This window comes from Apteryx mantelli, chromosome 34, assembly GCF_036417845.1.
Source record: "Apteryx mantelli isolate bAptMan1 chromosome 34, bAptMan1.hap1, whole genome shotgun sequence".
In the NCBI taxonomy this organism is placed as follows: Eukaryota; Metazoa; Chordata; class Aves; order Apterygiformes; family Apterygidae; genus Apteryx; species Apteryx mantelli.
The window spans coordinates 2,500,988-2,521,094 of record NC_090011.1 but is presented as its reverse complement, the minus strand read 5'-3'; positions in this window follow the sequence as shown (position 1 = coordinate 2,521,094).

Sequence of the window (20,107 nt, the reverse complement as noted above, 5' to 3'; positions counted from 1 at the left end):
TGCGCGCCCGTGTGAGCCCGTACGAGCCCGTACGAGCCCGTAGGAGGCCTCTGCGAGGCCGTAGAGGCCCGTGCGAGCTTGTGCGAGCCCGTGCGAGCCCATGCGAGCCCGTACAAGCCCGTAGGAGGCCTCTGCAAGCCCGTAGAGGCCCGTGCGAGCTTGTGCGAGCCCGTGCGAGCCCATGCGAGCCCGTACGAGCCCGTAGGAGGCCTCTGCGAGCCCGTAGACGCCCGTGCGAGCTTGTGCGAGCCCGTGCGTTCCCGTGCAAGCCCATACGAGCCCGTAGCAGGCCTCTGCGAGCCCGTAGAGGCCCATGCGAGCTTGTGCGAGCCCGTGCGAGCCCGTACGAGCCTGTACGAGCCCGTAACAGGCCTCTGCGAGCCCGTAGAGGCCCGTGCAAGCTTGTGCGAGCCCGTGCGCGCCCGTGCGAGCCCGTACGAGCCCGTACGAGCCCGTAGGAGGCCTCTGCGAGCCCGTAGAGGCTGGTGCGAGCTTGTGCGAGCCCGTGCGAGCCCATGCTAGCCCGTACGAGCCCGTAGGAGGCCTCTGCGAGCCCGTAGAGGCCCGTGCGAGCTTGTGCGAGCCCGTGCGAGCCCGTACGAGCCCGTACGAGCCCGTAACAGGCCTCTGCGAGCCCGTAGAGGCCCGTGCGAGCTTGTGCGAGCCCGTGCGAGCCCATGCGAGCCCGTACGAGCCCGTACGAGCCCGTAGGAGGCCTCTGCGAGCCCGTAGAGGCCCGTGCGAGCTTGTGCGAGCCCGTGCGCGCCCGTGTGAGCCCGTACGAGCCCGTACGAGCCCGTAGGAGGCCTCTGCGAGGCCGTAGAGGCCCGTGCGAGCTTGTGCGAGCCCGTGCGAGCCCATGCGAGCCCGTACAAGCCCGTAGGAGGCCTCTGCAAGCCCGTAGAGGCCCGTGCGAGCTTGTGCGAGCCCGTGCGCGCCCGTGCGAGCCCGTGCGCGCCCGTACGAGCCAGTAGGAGGCCTCTCCGAGGCCGTAGAGGCCCGTGCGAGCTTGTGCGAGCCCGTGCGCGCCCGTGCGAGCCCGTACGAGCCCGTACGAGCCCGTAGGAGGCCTCTGCGAGCCCGTAGAGGCCCGTGCGACCTTGTGTGAGCCCGTGCGCGCCCATGCGAGCCCGTACGAGCCCGTAGGAGGCCTCTGCGAGCCCGTAGAGGCCCGTGCGAGCTTGTGCGAGCCCGTGCGCGCCCGTGCGAGCCCGTACAAGCCCGTAGCAGGCCTCTGCGAGCCCGTAGAGGCCCATGCGAGCTTGTGCGAGCCCGTGCGAGCCCGTACGAGCCTGTACGAGCCCGTAACAGGCCTCTGCGAGCCCGTAGAGGCCCATGAGAGCTTGTGCGCGCCCGTGTGAGCCCGTGCGAGCCCGTACGAGCCCGTACGAGCCCGTAGGAGGCCTCTGCGAGCCCGTAGAGTCCATGCGAGCTTGTGCGAGCCCGTGCGAGCCCATGCGAGCCCGTACGAGCCCGTAGGAGGCCTCTGCGAGGCCGTAGAGGCCCGTGCGAGCTTGTGCGAGCCCGTGCGCACCCGTGCGAGCCTGTACGAGCCCGTACGAGCCCGTAGGAGGCCTCTGCGAGCCCGTAGAGGCCCGTGCGAGCTTGTGCGAGCCCGTGCGCGCCCGTGTGAGCCCGTACGAGCCCGTACGAGCCCGTAGGAGGCCTCTGCGAGGCCGTAGAGGCCCGTGCGAGCTTGTGCGAGCCCGTGCGAGCCCATGCGAGCCCGTACAAGCCCGTAGGAGGCCTCTGCAAGCCCGTAGAGGCCCGTGCGAGCTTGTGCGAGCCCGTGCGCGCCCCGTGCGAGCCCGTACGAGCCCGTACGAGCCAGTAGGAGGCCTCTCCGAGGCCGTAGAGGCCCGTGCGAGCTTGTGCGAGCCCGTGCGCACCCGTGCGAGCCCGTACGAGCCCGTACGAGCCCGTAGGAGGCCTCTGCGAGCCCGTAGAGGCCCGTGCGACCTTGTGTGAGCCCGTGCGCGCCCATGCGAGCCCGTACGAGCCCGTAGGAGGCCTCTGCGAGCCCGTAGAGGCCCGTGCGAGCTTGTGCGAGCCCGTGCGCGCCCGTGCGAGCCCGTACAAGCCCGTAGCAGGCCTCTGCGAGCCCGTAGAGGCCCATGCGAGCTTGTGCGAGCCCGTGCGAGCCCGTACGAGCCTGTACGAGCCCGTAACAGGCCTCTGCGAGCCCGTAGAGGCCCATGAGAGCTTGTGCGCGCCCGTGTGAGCCCGTGCGAGCCCGTACGAGCCCGTACGAGCCCGTAGGAGGCCTCTGCGAGCCCGTAGAGTCCATGCGAGCTTGTGCGAGCCCGTGCGAGCCCATGCGAGCCCGTACGAGCCCGTAGGAGGCCTCTGCGAGGCCGTAGAGGCCCGTGCGAGCTTGTGCGAGCCCGTGCGCACCCGTGCGAGCCTGTACGAGCCCGTACGAGCCCGTAGGAGGCCTCTGCGAGCCCGTAGAGGCCCGTGCGAGCTTGTGCGAGCCCGTGCGCGCCCGTGTGAGCCCGTACGAGCCCGTACGAGCCCGTAGGAGGCCTCTGCGAGGCCGTAGAGGCCCGTGCGAGCTTGTGCGAGCCCGTGCGAGCCCATGCGAGCCCGTACAAGCCCGTAGGAGGCCTCTGCAAGCCCGTAGAGGCCCGTGCGAGCTTGTGCGAGCCCGTGCGAGCCCATGCGAGCCCGTACGAGCCCGTAGGAGGCCTCTGCGAGCCCGTAGACGCCCGTGCGAGCTTGTGCGAGCCCGTGCGTTCCCGTGCAAGCCCATACGAGCCAGTAGCAGGCCTCTGCGAGCCCGTAGAGGCCCATGCGAGCTTGTGCGAGCCCGTGCGAGCCCGTACGAGACTGTACGAGCCCGTAACAGGCCTCTGCGAGCCCGTAGAGGCCCGTGCAAGCTTGTGCGAGCCCGTGCGCGCCCGTGCGAGCCCGTACGAGCCCGTACGAGCCCGTAGGAGGCCTCTGCGAGCCCGTAGAGGCTGGTGCGAGCTTGTGCGAGCCCGTGCGAGCCCATGCTAGCCCGTACGAGCCCGTAGGAGGCCTCTGCGAGCCCGTAGAGGCCCGTGCGAGCTTGTGCGAGCCCGTGCGAGCCCGTACGAGCCCGTACGAGCCCGTAACAGGCCTCTGCGAGCCCGTAGAGGCGCGTGCGAGCTTGTGCGAGCCCGTGCGAGCCCATGCGAGCCCGTACGAGCCCGTACGAGCCCGTAGGAGGCCTCTGCGAGCCCGTAGAGGCCCGTGCGAGCTTGTGCGAGCCCGTAGAGGCCTCTGCGAGCCCGTAGAGGCCCGTGCGAGCTTGTGCGAGCCCGTGCGCGCACGTGCGAGCCCGTAGGAGGCCTCTGCGAGCCCGTAGAGGCCCGTGCGAGCTTGTGCGAGCCCGTGCACGCCCGTGCGAGCCCGTACGAGCCCGTAGGATGCCTCTGCAAGCCTGTAGAGGCCCATGCGAGCTTGCGCGAGCCCATGCGCGCCCATGCGAGTCCGTACAAGCCCGTACGAGCCAGTAGGAGGCCTCTGCGAGCCCGTAGAGGCCCGTGCGAGATTGTGCGAGCCCGTGTGAGCCCGTGCGAGCCCGTACGAGCCCGTACGAGCCCGTAGGATTGCTCTGCGAGCCCGTAGAGTCCCGTGCGAGCTTGTGCGAGCCCGTGCGAGCCCATGCGAGCCCGTACGAGCCCGTAGGAGGCCTCTGCGAGCCCGTAGAGGACCGTGCGAGCTTGTGCGAGCCCGTGCGCGCCCGTGCGAGCCCGTACGAGCCCGTGCGAGCCCGTAGGAGGCCTCTGCGAGCCCGTAGAGGCCCGTGCGAGCTTGTGCGAGCCCTTGCGCGCCTGTGCGAGTCCGTACGAGCCCATACGAGCCAGTAGCAGGCCTCTGCGAGCCCGTAGAGGCCCGTGCAAGCTTGTGCGAGCCCGTGCGAGCCCATGCGAGCCCGTACGAGCCCGTAGGAGGCCTCTGCGAGCCCCTAGAGGCCCGTGCGAGCTTGTGCGAGCCCGTGCACGCCCGTGCGAGCCCGTACGAGCCCGTAGGATGCCTCTGCGAGCCTGTAGAGGCCCATGCGAGCTTGTGCGAGCCCATGCACGCCCGTGTGAGCCCGTACGAGCCCGTACGAGCCCGTAGCAGGCCTCTGCGAGCCCGTAGAGGCCCGTGCGAGCTTGTGCGAGCCCGTGCGAGCCCGTACGAGCCCATACGAGCCCTTAGCAGGCCTCTGCGAGCCCGTAGAGGCCCGTACAAGCTTGTGCGAGCCCGTGCGAGCCCGTACGAGCCCGTACGAGCCCGTAGCAGGCCTCTGCGAGCCCGTAGAGGCCCGTGCGAGCTTGTGCGAGCCCGTGCACGCCCGTGCGAGCCCGTACGAGCCCGTAGGATGCCTCTGCGAGCCTGTAGAGGCCCGTGCGAGCTTGCGCGAGCCCGTGCACGCCCGTACGAGCCCATACGAGCCCGTAGGAGGCCTCTGCGAGCCCGTAGAGGCCCGTGCGAGCTTGTGCGAGCCCGTGCGAGCCCATGCGAGCCCGTACAAGCCCGTACGAGACCGTAGCAGGCCTCTGTGAGCCCGTAGAGGCCCGTACAAGCTTGTGCGAGCCCGTGCGAGCCCATGCGAGCCCGTACGAGCCCGTAGCAGGCCTCTGCGAGCCCGTAGAGGCCCGTGCGAGCTTGTGCGAGCCCGTGAGAGCCTGTACGAGCCCGTAGGATGCCTCTGCGAGCCCGTAGAGGCCCGTGCGAGCTTGTGCGAGCCCGTGCGCGCCCGTGCGAGCCCGTACGAGCCCGTACGAGCCCGTAGCAGGCCTCTGCGAGCCCGTAGAGGCCCATGCGAGCTTGTGCGCACCCGTGCGAGCCCGTACGAGCCTGTACGAGCCCGTAACAGGCCTCTGCGAGCCCGTAGAGGCCCATGCGAGCTTGTGCGAGCCCGTGCGCGCCCGTGCGAGCCCGTACGAGCCCATACGAGCCCTTAGCAGGCCTCTGTGAGCCCGTAGAGGCCCGTACAAGATTGTGCGTGCCCGTGCGAGCCCGTACGAGCCCGTACGAGCCCGTAGCAGGCCTCTGCGAGCCCGTAGAGGCCCGTGCGAGCTTGTGCGAGCCCTGTGCGCGCCAGTGCGAGCCCGTACGAGCCCGTACGAGCCCGTAGGAGGCCTCTGCCCGCCCGTAGAGGCCCGTGCCAGCTTGTGCGAGCCCGTGCGCGCCCGTACGAGCCCGTACGAGCCCGTAGGATGCCTCTGCGAGCCTGTAGAGGCCCGTGCGAGCTTGTGCGAGCCCGTGCGCGCCCGTGCGAGCCCGTACGAGCCCATACGAGCCCTTAGCAGGCCTCTGCGAGCCCGTAGAGGCCCGTGCGAGCTTGTGCGAGCCCGTGCGTGCCCGTGCGAGCCCGTACGAGCCCGTACGAGCCCGTAGGATGCCTCTGCGAGCCTGTAGAGGCCCGTGCCAGCTTTTGCGAGCCCGTGCGCGCCCGTACGAGCCCGTACGAGCCCGTAGGATGCCTCTGCGAGCCCGTAGAGGCCCGTGCGAGCTTGTGAGAGCCCGTGCGAGCCCATGCGAGCCCGTACGAGCCCGTAACAGGCCTCTGCGAGCCCATAGAGGCCCGTGCGAGCTTGTGCGAGCCCGTGCGAGCCCGTGCGAGCCCGTATGAGCCCGTAACAGGCCTCTGCGAGCCCATAGAGGCCCGTGCGAGCTTGTGCGAGCCCGTGCGCGCCCGTGCGAGCCCGTACGAGCCCGTACGAGCCCGTAGGAGGGCTCTGCGAGCCCGTAGAGGCCCGTGCGAGCTTGTGAGAGCCCGTGCGCGCCCGTGCGAGCCCGTACGAGCCCGTACGAGCCCGTAGCAGGCCTCTGCGAGCCCGTAGAGGCCCATGAGAGCTTGTGCGCGCCCGTGTGAGCCCGTGCGAGCCCGTGCGAGCCCGTACGAGCCCGTAGGATTGCTCTGCGAGCCCGTAGAGTCCCGTGCGAGCTTGTGCGAGCCCGTGCGAGCCCATGCGAGCCCGTACGAGCCCGTAGGAGGCCTCTGCGAGGCCGTAGAGGCCCGTGCGAGCTTGTGCGAGCCCGTGCGCACCCGTGCGAGCCTGTACGAGCCCGTACCAGCCCGTAGGAGGCCTCTCCGAGGCCGTAGAGGCCCGTGCGAGCTTGTGCGAGCCCGTGCGCGCCCGTGTGAGTCCGTACGAGCCCGTACGAGCCCGTAGGAGGCCTCTGCGAGGCCGTAGAGGCCCGTGTGAGCTTGTGCGAGCCCGTGCGAGCCCATGCGAGCCCGTACAAGCCCGTAGGAGGCCTCTGCAAGCCCGTAGAGGCCCGTGCGAGCTTGTGCGAGCCCGTGCGAGCCCATGCGAGCCCGTACGAGCCCGTAGGAGGCCTCTGCGAGCCCGTAGACGCCCGTGCGAGCTTGTGCGAGCCCGTGCGTTCCCGTGCAAGCCCATACGAGCCCGTAGCAGGCCTCTGCGAGCCCGTAGAGGCCCATGCGAGCCCGTGCGCGCCCGTGCGAGCCCGTACGAGCCTGTACGAGCCCGTAACAGGCCTCTGCGAGCCCGTAGAGGCCCGTGCGAGCTTGTGCGAGCCCGTGCGCGCCCGTGCGAGCCCGTACAAGCCCGTACGAGCCCGTAGGAGGCCTCTGCGAGCCCGTAGAGGCTGGTGCGAGCTTGTGCGAGCCCGTGCGAGCCCATGCGAGCCCGTACGAGCCCGTAGGAGGCCTCTGCGAGCCCGTAGAGGCCCGTGCGAGCTTGTGCGAGCCCGTGCGAGCCCGTACGAGCCCGTACGAGCCCGTAACAGGCCTCTGCGAGCCCGTAGAGGCCCGTGCGAGCTTGTGCGAGCCCGTGCGCGCCCGTGCGAGCCCGTACGAGCCCGTACGAGCCCGTAGGAGGCCTCTGCGAGCCCGTAGAGGCCCGTGCGAGCTTGTGCGAGCCCGTAGGAGGCCTCTCCGAGGCCGTAGAGGCCCGTGCGAGCTTGTGCCAGCCCGTGCGCGCCCGTGCGAGCCCGTACGAGCCCGTACAAGCCCGTAGGAGGCCTCTGCGAGCCCGTAGAGGCCCGTGCGAGCTTGTGCGAGCCCGTGCGCGCACGTGCGAGCCCGTAGGAGGCCTCTGCGAGCCCCTAGAGGCCCGTGCGAGCTTGTGCGAGCCCGTGCACGCCCGTGCGAGCCCGTACGAGCCCGTAGGATGCCTCTGCGAGCCTGTAGAGGCCCATGCGAGCTTGCGCGAGCCCATGCGCGCCCATGCGAGTCCGTAGCATGCCTTTGCGAGCCTGTAGAGGCCCGTGCGAGCTTGTGCGAGCCCGTGAGAGCCTGTACGAGCTCGTACGAGCCCGTAGGAGGCCTCTGCGAGCCCGTAGAGGCCCGTGCAAGCTTGTGCGAGCCCGTGCGAGCCCATGCGAGCCCGTACGAGCCCGTAGCAGGCCTCTGCGAGCCCGTAGAGGCCCATGCGAGCTTGTGCGCACCCGTGCGAGCCCGTACGAGCCTGTACGAGCCCGTAACAGGCCTCTGCGAGCCCGTAGAGGCCCATGCGAGCTTGTGCGAGCCCGTGCGCGCCCGTGCGAGCCCGTACGAGCCCGTACGAGCCCGTAGCAGGCCTCTGCGAGCCCGTAGAGGCCCGTGCGAGCTTGTGCGAGCCCGTGCGCGCCCGTGCGAGCCCGTACGAGCCCGTACGAGCCCGTAGGAGGCCTCTGCCCGCCCGTAGAGGCCCGTGCCAGCTTGTGCGAGCCCGTGCGCGCCCGTACGAGCCCGTACGAGCCCGTAGGATGCCTCTGCGAGCCTGTAGAGGCCCGTGCGAGCTTGTGCGAGCCCGTGCGCGCCCGTGCGAGCCCGTACGAGCCCATACGAGCCCTTAGCAGGCCTCTGCGAGCCCGTAGAGGCCCGTGCGAGCTTGTGCGAGCCCGTGCGAGCCCATGCGAGCCCGTACGAGCCCGTAGGAGGCCTCTGCGAGCCCGTAGAGTCCATGCGAGCTTGTGCGAGCCCGTACGCGCCCGTGCGAGCCCGTACGAGCCCGTACGAGCCAGTAGGAGGCCTCTCCGAGGCCGTAGAGGCCCGTGCGAGCTTGTGCGAGCCCGTGCGCACCCGTGCGAGCCCGTACGAGCCCGTACGAGCCCGTAGGAGGCCTCTGCGAGCCCGTAGAGGCCCGTGCGACCTTGTGTGAACCCGTGCGCGCCCGTGCGAGCCCGTACAAGCCCGTACGAGCCCGTAGGAGGCCTCTGCGAGCCCGTAGAGGCCCGTGTGAGCTTGTGCGAGCCCGTGCACGCCCGTGCGAGCCCGTACAAGCCCGTAGCAGGCCTCTGCGAGCCCGTAGAGGCCCATGCGAGCTTGTGCGAGCCCGTGCGTGCCCGTGCGAGCCCATACGAGCCCGTAGGAGGCCTCTGCGAGCCCGTAGAGGCCCGTGCGAGCTTGTGCGAGCCCGTGCGAGCCCATGCGAGCCCGTACGAGCCCGTACGAGCCCGTAGCAGGCCTCTGCGAGCCCGTAGAGGCCCGTGCGAGCTTGTGCGAGCCCGTGCGCGCCCGTGCGAGCCCGTACGAGCCCATACGAGCCCGTAGGAGGCCTCTGTGAGCCCGTAGAGGCCCGTACAAGCTTGTGCGAGCCCGTGCGAGCCCGTACGAGCCCGTACGAGCCCGTAGCAGGCCTCTGCGAGCCCGTAGAGGCCCGTGCGAGCTTGTGCGAGCCCGTGCGAGCCCGTGCGAGCCCGTACGAGCCCGTAGGATGCCTCTGCGAGCCTGTAGAGGCCCGTGCGAGCTTGCGCGAGCCCGTGCACGCCCGTACGAGCCCATACGAGCCCGTAGTAGGCCTCTGCGAGCCCGTAGAGGCCCATGCGAGCTTGTGCGAGCCCGTGCGAGCCCATGCGAGCCCGTACAAGCCCGTACGAGACCGTAGCAGGCCTCTGTGAGCCCGTAGAGGCCCGTACAAGCTTGTGCGAGCCCGTGCGAGCCCATGCAAGCCTGTACGAGCCCGTAGCAGGCCTCTGCGAGCCCGTAGAGGCCCGTGCGAGCTTGTGCGCACCCGTGCGAGCCCGTACGAGCCCGTAGGAGGCCTCTGCGAGCCCGTAGAGGCCCGTGCGAGCTTGTGCGAGCCCGTGAGAGCCTGTACGAGCTTGTACGAGCCCGTAGGAGGCCTCTGCGAGCCCGTAGAGGCCCGTGCAAGCTTGTGCGAGCCCGTGCGAGCCCATGCGAGCCCGTACGAGCCCGTAGGAGGCCTCTGCAAGCCCGTAGAGGCCCGTGCGAGCTTGTGCGAGCCCGTGCGCGCCCGTGCGAGCCCGTACGAGCCCGTACGAGCCCGTAGGAGGCCTCTGCGAGCCCGTAGAGGCCCGTGCGAGCTTGTGCGAGCCCGTGCGTGCCCGTGCGAGCCCGTACGAGCCCGTACGAGCCCGTAGCAGGCCTCTGCGAGCCCGTAGAGGCCCATGCGAGCTTGTGCGAGCCCGTGCGCGCCCGTGCGAGCCCGTACGAGCCCATACGAGCCCTTAGCAGGCCTCTGTGAGCCCGTAGAGGCCCGTACAAGATTGTGCGTGCCCGTGCGAGCCCGTACGAGCCCGTACGAGCCCGTAGCAGGCCTCTGCGAGCCCGTAGAGACCCGTGCGAGCTTGTGAGAGCCCGTGCGCGCCCGTGCGAGCCCGTACGAGCCCGTACGAGCCCGTAGGAGGCCTCTGCCCGCCCGTAGAGGCCCGTGCCAGCTTGTGCGAGCCCGTGCGCGCCCGTACGAGCCCGTACGAGCCCGTAGGATGCCTCTGCGAGCCTGTAGAGGCCCGTGCGAGCTTGTGCGAGCCCGTGCGCGCCCGTGCGAGCCCGTACGAGCCCATACGAGCCCTTAGCAGGCCTCTATGAGCCCGTAGAGGCCCGTACAAGCTTGTGCGTGCCCGTGCGAGCCCGTACGAGCCCGTACGAGCCCGTAGCAGGCCTCTGCGAGCCCGTAGAGGCCCGTGCGAGCTTCTGCGAGCCCGTGCGCGCCCGTGCGAGCCCGTACGAGCCCGTACGAGCCCGTAGGAGGCCTCTCCGAGGCCGTAGAGGCCCGTGCGAGCTTGTGCGAGCCCGTGCGAGCCCATGCGAGCCCGTACGAGCCCGTAGGAGGCCTCTGCAAGCCCGTAGAGGCCCGTGCGAGCTTGTGCGAGCCCGTGCGCGCCCGTGCGAGCCCGTACGAGCCCGTAGGAGGCCTCTGCGAGCCCGTAGAGGCCCGTGCGAGCTTGTGCGAGCCCGTGCGCGCCCGTGCGAGCCCGTACGAGCCCGTACGAGCCCGTAGGAGGCCTCTGCGAGCCCCTAGAGGCCCGTGCGAGCTTGTGCGAGCCCGTGCGCGCCCGTGCGAGCCCGTACGAGCCCGTAGGATGCCTCTGCGAGCCTGTAGAGGCCCATGCGAGCTTGCGCGAGCCCATGCGCGCCCATGCGAGTCCGTACAAGCCTGTACGAGCCAGTAGGAGGCCTCTGCGAGCCCGTAGAGGCCCGTGCGAGATTGTGCGAGCCCGTGCGCGCCCGTACGAGCCTGTACGAGCCCATACGAGCCCTTAGCAGGCCTCTGTGAGCCCGTAGAGGCCCGTACAAGATTGTGCGTGCCGGTGCGAGCCCGTACGAGCCCGTACGAGCCCGTAGCAGGCCTCTGCGAGCCCGTAGAGGCCCGTGCGAGCTTGTGCGAGCCCGTGCGCGCCCGTGCGAGCCCGTACGAGCCCGTACGAGCCCGTAGGAGGCCTCTGCCCGCCCGTAGAGGCCCGTGCCAGCTTGTGCGAGCCCGTGCGCGCCCGTACGAGCCCGTACGAGCCCGTAGGATGCCTCTGCGAGCCTGTAGAGGCCCGTGCGAGCTTGTGCGAGCCCGTGCGCGCCCGTGCGAGCCCGTACGAGCCCATACGAGCCCTTAGCAGGCCTCTGCGAGCCCGTAGAGGCCCGTGCGAGCTTGTGCGAGCACGTGCGCGCCCGTGCGAGCCCGTACGAGCCCGTACGAGCCCGTAGGAGGGCTCTGCCCGCCCGTAGAGGCCCGTGCCAGCTTGTGCGAGCCCGTGCGCGCCCGTACGAGCCCGTACGAGCCCGTAGCAGGCCTCTGCGAGCCCGTAGAGGCCCATGCGAGCTTGTGCGCGCCCGTGTGAGCCCGTGCGAGCCCGTACGAGCCCGTAGGAGGCCTCTGCGAGCCCGTAGAGGACCGTGCAAGCTTGTGCGAGCCCGTGCGCGCCTGTGCGAGTCCGTACGAGCCCATACGAGCCAGTAGCAGGCCTCTGCGAGCCCGTAGAGGCCCGTGCAAGCTTGTGCGAGCCCGTGCGAGCCCATGCGAGCCCGTACGAGCCCGTAGGAGGCCTCTGCGAGCCCGTAGAGGCCCGTGCGAGCTTGTGTGAGCCCATGCACGCCCGTGTGAGCCCGTACGAGCCCGTACGAGCCCGTAGCAGGCCTCTGCGAGCCCGTAGAGGCCCGTGCGAGCTTGTGCGAGCCCGTGCGAGCCCGTACGAGCCCATACGAGCCCTTAGCAGGCCTCTGCGAGCCCGTAGAGGCCCGTACAAGCTTGTGCGAGCCCGTGCGAGCCCGTACGAGCCCGTACGAGCCCGTAGCAGGCCTCTGCGAGCCCGTAGAGGCCCGTGCGAGCTTGTGCGAGCCCGTGCACGCCCGTGCGAGCCCGTACGAGCCCGTAGGATGCCTCTGCGAGCCTGTAGAGGCCCGTGCGAGCTTGCGCGAGCCTGTGCACGCCCGTACGAGCCCATACGAGCCCGTAGGAGGCCTCTGCGAGCCCGTAGAGGCCCGTGCGAGCTTGTGCGAGCCCGTGCGAGCCCATGCGAGCCCGTACGAGCCCGTAGGAGGCCTCTGCGAGCCCGTAGACGCCCGTGCGAGCTTGTGCGAGCCCGTGCGTTCCCGTGCAAGCCCATACGAGCCCGTAGCAGGCCTCTGCGAGCCCGTAGAGGCCCATGCGAGCTTGTGCGAGCCCGTGCGAGCCCGTACGAGCCTGTACGAGCCCGTAACAGGCCTCTGCGAGCCCGTAGAGGCCCGTGCGAGCTTGTGCGAGCCCGTGCGCGCCCGTGCGAGCCCGTACAAGCCTGTACGAGCCCGTAGCAGGCCTCTGCGAGCCCGTAGAGGCTGGTGCGAGCTTGTGCGAGCCCGTGCGAGCCCATGCGAGCCCGTACGAGCCCGTAGGAGGCCTCTGCGAGCCCGTAGAGGCCCGTGCGAGCTTGTGCGAGCCCGTGCGAGCCCGTACGAGCCCGTACGAGCCCGTAACAGGCCTCTGCGAGCCCGTAGAGGCCCGTGCGAGCTTGTGCGAGCCCGTGCGCGCCCGTGCGAGCCCGTACGAGCCCGTACGAGCCCGTAGGAGGCCTCTGCGAGCCCGTAGAGGCCCGTGCGAGCTTGTGCGAGCCCGTAGGAGGCCTCTCCGAGGCCGTAGAGGCCCGTGCGAGCTTGTGCCAGCCCGTGCGCGCCCCGTGCGAGCCCGTACGAGCCCGTACAAGCCCGTAGGAGGCCTCTGCGAGCCCGTAGAGGCCCGTGCGAGCTTGTGCGAGCCCGTGCGCGCACGTGCGAGCCCGTAGGAGGCCTCTGCGAGCCCCTAGAGGCCCGTGCGAGCTTGTGCGAGCCCGTGCACGCCCGTGCGAGCCCGTACGAGCCCGTAGGATGCCTCTGCGAGCCTGTAGAGGCCCATGCGAGCTTGCGCGAGCCCATGCGCGCCCATGCGAGTCCGTAGCATGCCTTTGCGAGCCTGTAGAGGCCCGTGCGAGCTTGTGCGAGCCCGTGAGAGCCTGTACGAGCTCGTACGAGCCCGTAGGAGGCCTCTGCGAGCCCGTAGAGGCCCGTGCAAGCTTGTGCGAGCTTGTGCGAGCCCGTGCGCGCACGTGCGAGCCCGTAGGAGGCCTCTGCGAGCCCCTAGAGGCCCGTGCGAGCTTGTGCGAGCCCGTGCACGCCCGTGCGAGCCCGTACGAGCCCGTAGGATGCCTCTGCGAGCCTGTAGAGGCCCATGCGAGCTTGCGCGAGCCCATGCGCGCCCATGCGAGTCCGTAGCATGCCTTTGCGAGCCTGTAGAGGCCCGTGCGAGCTTGTGCGAGCCCGTGAGAGCCTGTACGAGCTCGTACGAGCCCGTAGGAGGCCTCTGCGAGCCCGTAGAGGCCCGTGCAAGCTTGTGCGAGCCCGTGCGAGCCCATGCGAGCCCGTACGAGCCCGTAGCAGGCCTCTGCGAGCCCGTAGAGGCCCATGCGAGCTTGTGCGCACCCGTGCGAGCCCGTACGAGCCTGTACGAGCCCGTAACAGGCCTCTGCGAGCCCGTAGAGGCCCATGCGAGCTTGTGCGAGCCCGTGCGCGCCCGTGCGAGCCCGTACGAGCCCGTACGAGCCCGTAGCAGGCCTCTGCGAGCCCGTAGAGGCCCGTGCGAGCTTGTGCGAGCCCGTGCGCGCCCGTGCGAGCCCGTACGAGCCCGTACGAGCCCGTAGGAGGCCTCTGCCCGCCCGTAGAGGCCCGTGCCAGCTTGTGCGAGCCCGTGCGCGCCCGTACGAGCCCGTACGAGCCCGTAGGATGCCTCTGCGAGCCTGTAGAGGCCCGTGCGAGCTTGTGCGAGCCCCGTGCGCGCCCGTGCGAGCCCGTACGAGCCCATACGAGCCCTTAGCAGGCCTCTGCGAGCCCGTAGAGGCCCGTGCGAGCTTGTGCGAGCCCGTGCGAGCCCATGCGAGCCCGTACGAGCCCGTAGCAGGCCTCTGCGAGCCCGTAGAGGCCCGTGCGAGCTTGTGCGAGCCCGTACGCGCCCGTGCGAGCCCGTACGAGCCCGTACGAGCCAGTAGGAGGCCTCTCCGAGGCCGTAGAGGCCCGTGCGAGCTTGTGCGAGCCCGTGCGCACCCGTGCGAGCCCGTACGAGCCCGTACGAGCCCGTAGGAGGCCTCTGCGAGCCCGTAGAGGCCCGTGCGACCTTGTGTGAAACCGTGCGCGCCCGTGCGAGCCCGTACAAGCCCGTGCGAGCCCGTAGGAGGCCTCTGCGAGCCCGTAGAGGCCCGTGTGAGCTTGTGCGAGCCCGTGCACGCCCGTGCGAGCCCGTACAAGCCCGTAGCAGGCCTCTGCGAGCCCGTAGAGGCCCGTGCGAGCTTGTGCGAGCCCGTGCGTGCCCGTGCGAGCCCATACGAGCCCGTAGGAGGCCTCTGCGAGCCCGTAGAGGCCCGTGCGAGCTTGTGCGAGCCCGTGCGAGCCCATGCGAGCCCGTACGAGCCCGTACGAGCCCGTAGCAGGCCTCTGCGAGCCCGTAGAGGCCCGTGCGAGCTTGTGCGAGCCCGTGCGCGCCCGTGCGAGCCCGTACGAGCCCATACGAGCCCGTAGGAGGCCTCTGTGAGCCCGTAGAGGCCCGTACAAGCTTGTGCGAGCCCGTGCGAGCCCGTACGAGCCCGTACGAGCCCGTAGCAGGCCTCTGCGAGCCCGTAGAGGCCCGTGCGAGCTTGTGCGAGCCCGTGCACGCCCGTGCGAGCCCGTACGAGCCCGTAGGATGCCTCTGCGAGCCTGTAGAGGCCCGTGCGAGCTTGCGCGAGCCCGTGCACGCCCGTACGAGCCCATACGAGCCCGTAGGAGGCCTCTGCGAGCCCGTAGAGGCCCGTGCGAGCTTGTGCGAGCCCGTGAGAGCCTGTACGAGCTTGTACGAGCCCGTAGGAGGCCTCTGCGAGCCCGTAGAGGCCCGTGCAAGCTTGTGCGAGCCCGTGCGAGCCCATGCGAGCCCGTACGAGCCCGTAGGAGGCCTCTGCAAGCCCGTAGAGGCCCGTGCGAGCTTGTGCGAGCCCGTGCGCGCCCGTGCGAGCCCGTACGAGCCCGTACGAGCCCGTAGGAGGCCTCTGCGAGCCCGTAGAGGCCCGTGCGAGGTTGTGCGAGCCCGTGCGTGCCCGTGCGAGCCCGTACGAGCCTGTACGAGCCCGTAGCAGGCCTCTGCGAGCCCGTAGAGGCCCATGCGAGCTTGTGCGAGCCCGTGCGCGCCCGTGCGAGCCCGTACGAGCCCATACGAGCCCTTAGCAGGCCTCTGTGAGCCCGTAGAGGCCCGTACAAGATTGTGCGTGCCCGTGCGAGCCCGTACGAGCCCGTACGAGCCCGTAGCAGGCCTCTGCGAGCCCGTAGAGACCCGTGCGAGCTTGTGAGAGCCCGTGCGCGCCCGTGCGAGCCCGTACGAGCCCGTACGAGCCCGTAGGAGGCCTCTGCCCGCCCGTAGAGGCCCGTGCCAGCTTGTGCGAGCCCGTGCGCGCCCGTACGAGCCCGTACGAGCCCGTAGGATGCCTCTGCGAGCCTGTAGAGGCCCGTGCGAGCTTGTGCGAACCCATGCGCGCCCGTGCGAGCCCGTACGAGCCCATACGAGCCCTTAGCAGGCCTCTATGAGCCCGTAGAGGCCCGTACAAGCTTGTGCGTGCCCGTGCGAGCCCGTACGAGCCCGTACGAGCCCGTAGCAGGCCTCTGCGAGCCCGTAGAGGCCCGTGCGAGCTTCTGCGAGCCCGTGCGCGCCCGTGCGAGCCCGTACGAGCCCGTACGAGCCCGTAGGAGGCCTCTCCGAGGCCGTAGAGGCCCGTGCGAGCTTGTGCGAGCCCGTGCGAGCCCATGCGAGCCCGTACGAGCCCGTAGGAGGCCTCTGCAAGCCCGTAGAGGCCCGTGCGAGCTTGTGCGAGCCCGTGCGCGCCCGTGCGAGCCCGTACGAGCCCGTAGGAGGCCTCTGCGAGCCCGTAGAGGCCCGTGCGAGCTTGTGCGAGCCCGTGCGCGCCCGTGCGAGCCCGTACGAGCCCGTACGAGCCCGTAGGAGGCCTCTGCGAGCCCGTAGAGGCCCGTGCGAGCTTGTGCGAGCCCGTGCACGCCCGTGCGAGCCCGTACGAGCCCGTAGGATGCCTCTGCGAGCCTGTAGAGGCCCATGCGAGCTTGCGCGAGCCCATGCGCGCCCATGCGAGTCCGTACAAGCCTGTACGAGCCAGTAGGAGGCCTCTGCGAGCCCGTAGAGGCCCGTGCGAGATTGTGCGAGCCCGTGCGCGCCCGTACGAGCCTGTACGAGCCCATACGAGCCCTTAGCAGGCCTCTGTGAGCCCGTAGAGGCCCGTACAAGATTGTGCGTGCCGGTGCGAGCCCGTACGAGCCCGTACGAGCCCGTAGCAGGCCTCTGCGAGCCCGTAGAGGCCCGTGCGAGCTTGTGCGAGCCCGTGCGCGCCCGTGCGAGCCCGTACGAGCCCGTACGAGCCCGTAGGAGGCCTCTGCCCGCCCGTAGAGGCCCGTGCCAGCTTGTGCGAGCCCGTGCGCGCCCGTACGAGCCCGTACGAGCCCGTAGGATGCCTCTGCGAGCCTGTAGAGGCCCGTGCGAGCTTGTGCGAGCCCGTGCGCGCCCGTGCGAGCCCGTACGAGCCCATACGAGCCCTTAGCAGGCCTCTGCGAGCCCGTAGAGGCCCGTGCGAGCTTGTGCGAGCACGTGCGCGCCCGTGCGAGCACGTACGAGCCCGTACGAGCCCGTAGGAGGCCTCTGCCCGCCCGTAGAGGCCCGTGCCAGCTTGTGCGAGCCCGTGCGCGCCCGTACGAGCCCGTACGAGCCCGTAGCAGGCCTCTGCGAGCCCGTAGAGGCCCATGCGAGCTTGTGCGCGCCCGTGTGAGCCCGTGCGAGCCCGTACGAGCCCGTACGAGCCCGTAGGATTGCTCTGCGAGCCCGTAGAGTCCCGTGCGAGCTTGTGCGAGCCCGTGCGAGCCCATGCGAGCCCGTACGAGCCCGTAGGAGGCCTCTGCGAGCCCGTAGAGGACCGTGCGAGCTTGTGCGAGCCCGTGCGCGCCCGTGCGAGCCCGTACGAGCCCGTGCGAGCCCGTAGGAGGCCTCTGCGAGCCCGTAGAGGCCCGTGCGAGCTTGTGCGAGCCCGTGCGCGCCTGTGCGAGTCCGTACGAGCCCATACGAGCCAGTAGCAGGCCTCTGCGAGCCCGTAGAGGCCCGTGCAAGCTTGTGCGAGCCCGTGCGAGCCCATGCGAGCCCGTACGAGCCCGTAGGAGGCCTCTGCGAGCCCGTAGAGGCCCGTGCGAGCTTGTGTGAGCCCATGCACGCCCGTGTGAGCCCGTACGAGCCCGTACGAGCCCGTAGCAGGCCTCTGCGAGCCCGTAGAGGCCCGTGCGAGCTTGTGCGAGCCCGTGCGAGCCCGTACGAGCCCATACGAGCCCTTAGCAGGCCTCTGCGAGCCCGTAGAGGCCCGTACAAGCTTGTGCGAGCCCGTGCGAGCCCGTACGAGCCCGTACGAGCCCGTAGCAGGCCTCTGCGAGCCCGTAGAGGCCCGTGCGAGCTTGTGCGAGCCCGTGCACGCCCGTGCGAGCCCGTACGAGCCCGTAGGATGCCTCTGCGAGCCTGTAGAGGCCCGTGCGAGCTTGCGCGAGCCCGTGCACGCCCGTACGAGCCCATACGAGCCCGTAGGAGGCCTCTGCGAGCCCGTAGAGGCCCGTGCGAGCTTGTGCGAGCCCGTGCGAGCCCATGCGAGCCCGTACAAGCCCGTACGAGACCGTAGCAGGCCTCTGTGAGCCCGTAGAGGCCCGTACAAGCTTGTGCGAGCCCGTGCGAGCCCATGCGAGCCCGTACGAGCCCGTAGCAGGCCTCTGCGAGCCCGTAGAGGCCCGTGCGAGCTTGTGCGAGCCCGTGAGAGCCTGTACGAGCTCGTACGAGCCCGTAGGAGGCCTCTGCGAGCCCGTAGAGGCCCGTGCAAGCTTGTGCGAGCCCGTGCGAGCCCATGCGAGCCCGTACGAGCCCGTAGGAGGCCTCTGCAAGCCCGTAGAGGCCCGTGCGAGCTTGTGCGAGCCCGTGCGCGCCTGTGCGAGCCCGTACGAGCCCGTACGAGCCCGTAGGAGGCCTCTGCGAGCCCGTAGAGGCCCGTGCGAGCTTGTGCGAGCCCGTGCACGCCCGTGCGAGCCCGTACGAGCCCGTACGAGCCCGTAGGAGGCCTCTGCGAGCCCGTAGAGGCCCGTGCGAGCTTGTGCGCGCCCGTGCGCGCCCGTACGAGCCTGTACGAGCCCGTAGGATGCCTCTGCGAGCCCGTAGAGGCCCGTGCGAGCTTGTGCGAGCCCGTGCGCGCCCGTGCGAGCCCGTACGAGCCCGTACGAGCCCGTAGCAGGCCTCTGCGAGCCCGTAGAGGCCCATGCGAGCTTGTGCGCACCCGTGCGAGCCCGTACGAGCCTGTACGAGCCCGTAACAGGCCTCTGCGAGCCCGTAGAGGCCCATGCGAGCTTGTGCGAGCCCGTGCGCGCCCGTGTGAGCCCGTACGAGCCCATACGAGCCCTTAGCAGGCCTCTGTGAGCCCGTAGAGGCCCGTACAAGATTGTGCGTGCCCGTGCGAGCCCGTACGAGCCCGTACGAGCCCGTAGCAGGCCTCTGCGAGCCCGTAGAGGCCCGTGCGAGCTTGTGCGAGCCCGTGCGCGCCCGTGCGAGCCCGTACGAGCCCGTACGAGCCCGTAGGAGGCCTCTGCCCGCCCGTAGAGGCCCGTGCCAGCTTGTGCGAGCCCGTGCGCGCCCGTACGAGCCCGTACGAGCCCGTAGGATGCCTCTGCGAGCCTGTAGAGGCCCGTGCGAGCTTGTGCGAGCCCGTGCGCGCCCGTGCGAGCCCGTACGAGCCCATACGAGCCCTTAGCAGGCCTCTGCGAGCCCGTAGAGGCCCGTGCGAGCTTGTGCGAGCCCGTGCGCGCCCGTGCGAGCCCGTACGAGCCCGTACGAGCCCGTAGGATGCCTCTGCGAGCCTGTAGAGGCCCGTGCCAGCTTGTGCGAGCCCGTGCGCGCCCGTACGAGCCCGTACGAGCCCGTAGGAGGCCTCTGCGAGCCCGTAGAGGCCCGTGGGAGCTTGTGCGAGCCCGTGCGCGCCCGGTGCGAGCCCGTACGAACCCGTAGCAGGCCTCTGCGAGCCCGTAGAGGCCCATGCGAGGTTGTGCGAGCTTGTGCGAGCCCGTGCGCGCCCGTGCGAGCCCGTACAAGCCCGTAGCAGGCCTCTGCGAGCCCGTAGAGGCCCATGCGAGCTTGTGCGAGCCCGTGCGAGCCCGTGCGAGCCCGTATGAGCCCGTAACAGGCCTCTGCGAGCCCATAGAGGCCCGTGCGAGCTTGTGCGCGCCCGTGTGAGCCCGTGCGAGCCCGTACGAGCCCGTACGAGCCCGTAGGATTGCTCTGCGAGGCCGTAGAGTCCCGTGCGAGCTTGTGCGAGCCCGTGCGAGCCCATGCGAGCCCGTACGAGCCCGTAGGAGGCCTCTGCGAGGCCGTAGAGGCCCGTGCGAGCTTGTGCGAGCCCGTGCGCACCCGTGCGAGCCTGTACGAGCCCGTACCAGCCCGTAGGAGGCCTCTCCGAGGCCGTAGAGGCCCGTGCGAGCTTGTGCGAGCCCGTGCGCGCCCGTGTGAGCCCGTACGAGCCCGTACGAGCCCGTAGGAGGCCTCTGCGAGGCCGTAGAGGCCCGTGCGAGCTTGTGCGAGCCCGTGCGAGCCCATGCGAGCCCGTACAAGCCCGTAGGAGGCCTCTGCAAGCCCGTAGAGGCCCGTGCGAGCTTGTGCGAGCCCGTGCGAGCCCATGCGAGCCCGTACGAGCCTGTAGGAGGCCTCTGCGAGCCCGTAGATGCCCGTGCGAGCTTGTGCGAGCCCGTGCGTTCCCGTGCAAGCCCATACGAGCCCGTAGCAGGCCTCTGCGAGCCCGTAGAGGCCCATGTGAGCTTGTGCGAGCCCGTGCGAGCCCGTACGAGCCTGTACGAGCCCGTAACAGGCCTCTGCGAGCCCGTAGAGGCCCGTGCGAGCTTGTGCGAGCCCGTGCGCGCCCGTGCGAGCCCGTACAAGCCCGTACGAGCCCGTAGGAGGCCTCTGCGAGCCCGTAGAGGCTGGTGCGAGCTTGTGCGAGCCCGTGCGAGCCCATGCGAGCCCGTACGAGCCCGTAGGAGGCCTCTGCGAGCCCGTAGAGGCCCGTGCGAGCTTGTGCGAGCCCGTGCGAGCCCGTACGAGCCTGTACGAGCCCGTAACAGGCCTCTGCGAGCCCGTAGAGGCCCGTGCGAGCTTGTGCGAGCCCGTGCGCGCCCGTGCGAGCCCGTACGAGCCCGTACGAGCCCGTAACAGGCCTCTGCGAGCCCGTAGAGGCCCGTGCGAGCTTGTGCGAGCCCGTAGGAGGCCTCTCCGAGGCCGTAGAGGCCCGTGCGAGCTTGTGCCAGCCCGTGCGCGCCCGTGCGAGCCCGTACGAGCCCATACAAGCCCGTAGGAGGCCTCTGCGAGCCCGTAGAGGCCCGTGCGAGCTTGTGCGAGCCTGTGTGCGCACGTGCGAGCCCGTAGGAGGC